Here is a 2,232-nt window from a genome sequence, read left to right on the forward strand (position 1 = left end):
GTTTCACGCACACCATTCAATTTCCACAAATGTCTTTAAATTTACACTAATACTTATTTTGCAAACAAAAGCAATAAATAAGCTTGTCTGTTGAGAAACACCAGCTGAGGACTTACTGGTGTTGTGATCTGCTGGGATGGAGGAGTAGTGAGCCTGAAAGCCTCTGAAGGAGTATCCAGAGTCACTATGAAAGCAAACGGTCATCATGTTCGAAGAGGACACATATGTGGGGAAGGAACCAGAGCAAAGTCTCCCAAGAAGTGGGGAAGAGTGTCGAGGCCCGTCATAGACTTCAATGTAGTCGTGCTGGCATGAGCTGCTTTGCATCCTGGTGAATAAACACGAGCACCTTGTTAAATCCATTCCAGAAACTCTGATTTCACTGCCTAACATGGGATAAAATCCTTCAGGAGAGGTTTCATTTGGTTTGTATGTAGCTGTAGCAGAAAATTGTGAGCAAAAAATACCACAGCAATCTAGATTTTGATCTGGTCTTCCAACTGCCAGATGTTATTGAAAGTATCTTTAAAATTGGTAAGGTTACCTGTTTTAGATAAGTTTTCAAACCTCTCAAGTAAGTTCTGGCTTTGCTATTTGTGCAGTGTTTTACTTACGCAATATCTCTGAATGTGAGTGTAACACGGAAATTGCTCTCGACTTGGATTTGCCACTCGCAGTCAGCGTTGTTGGGATAACTTCCAGGGTAGTGGGGACTCTGCAGCACCCCAGAGGAATCTGAGATTGAGCCACCACAAAAATCAGGTGCTGCAGAAAGAAATGGAAGAGGATTTACTTACAGTAACATCTGCAAAAGTGCTTTTGAGCTGCACATCTCATCTGTAGCTGTGGAAAAGCAGGTCCCCTGCTGACTGTGGGTGATATTCTGTGTGAGCCAAATCAAAACCAATATTTGTTTTTTGCTTTAGCTTTACTTTCGTGTTGGATTTGGAATTCCCTGTCACATCTGCGGTGTCATACTACCCTCTTCAGGATGGGCTGGAAACATCTTGATGCTTTCTGCTCTGGTCTGTTCTCCTTTTTACAGTCAAGGTCTGATTCTGGGAGGTGTCATGGCAGTCTAAATGGAAGTACCTTCCTCAACAAACACCCTCTCCTCAGTTATTCTGCTGCTTCTCTTTATTCCCCTAAGGACTTTAGAGGGTAAATAAGTTGCAAGTCTTCTAGGAAACTCCATAATTTTATGGTCTTAGACTGAAATAAGCACTCCAGGCTGCTGGGGAAAGTCTTAAATATAACTCATTTCTCCTATAAACATAGCTGCAAAAAGCTTTTGTGTTCCTGCCAGCATGAATTACATAATTCTTGTTAAACACACAGATAATCCTAAAAGCTCTTCTGTAGGGAGGTGAACTTAAGCTTTGAACTTAAATGCTACAAGATGAGACATGTAGAGGTGACAATCCATTTCATAGTCCTGCACAGAGACACCCATCAGTACAATACATGCCTCCCTGCCTCAGGATATTGGGATTCACAGGCTATTCCAAGCTTGGGAGCATCAGCTGTACCCAGACAGTGACTCTTCCTCTGATCAAACTGGACAGGCTCTAGCAAAATTCACTTTCATATTATTTTCAACTGTGAATGGTCAAGCTCTAAGTCTAAAATCTGCTTTCTAAGGCAAAAAAAAGACCATAACAGCTCTAGCAAGCAGAATTGCCTTAGATTGCACATTGCCATACTTGAACACTATTCTCCCAATGCTGATGAATGCAGTTAGAAATTGGAGATTTAGACAGTATTTCCTAGGCCTTGACCCAGCTGAATTGCCCAGCAAGGAAATGGCTGGACACAGCCAATCAGCAAGGTTGCAAAATAAGCATCATTGAAAGGGAAGGGGACATCACAGCCTGTCTAGGAATCATCACACAAGTTTAAAGTGATACTGTCACAGAAGTAAAAGGAAAATAAAAAAGAAAATGTGCTAAAGGGAGACAGCCCACAAATTAGAAAGGTGAGAAGAGACACAGAAGAGCAATACCTGATGGAGGTGGTGTGGTGGCCGCAGGAGCTGTGGGTGGGAAGGAAGAAGAGACGCAAGTGAAATGTGTTGCTCATGAAAAGGTTCTGGGGCACACAGGGTGTCAGGATGGGGATCACAGGGAGGAGGGAATGGGGACACTGGGGGAGGCTATAAGCTCCACAGGAGACTCAGCTGCCTTCACTGCCCACCCACCTGCACAGATGACACTGGCATCCTCCACGTGCCCA

At 43.5% G+C, this 2,232-nt stretch overlaps 1 long non-coding RNA gene across 1 annotated transcript; it reads right to left on the bottom strand.

The window, feature by feature from the left end:
* Window positions 1-291: 291 nt before the first annotated feature.
* On the bottom strand, window positions 292-2,035 carry LOC113962466. The gene is made up of 3 exons (XR_003532559.1): window positions 2,003-2,035; window positions 615-765; window positions 292-328 (listed from the first exon to the last, which is right to left on the bottom strand). It is a non-coding gene; the product is annotated as an uncharacterized LOC113962466 (long non-coding RNA).
* Between the last annotated feature and the right edge of the window lie 197 nt (window positions 2,036-2,232).

This window comes from Neopelma chrysocephalum, unplaced genomic scaffold (genome assembly GCF_003984885.1).
Source record: "Neopelma chrysocephalum unplaced genomic scaffold, ASM398488v2 Primary Assembly neopelma1_180424, whole genome shotgun sequence".
Classification (NCBI taxonomy): Eukaryota; Metazoa; Chordata; class Aves; order Passeriformes; family Pipridae; genus Neopelma; species Neopelma chrysocephalum.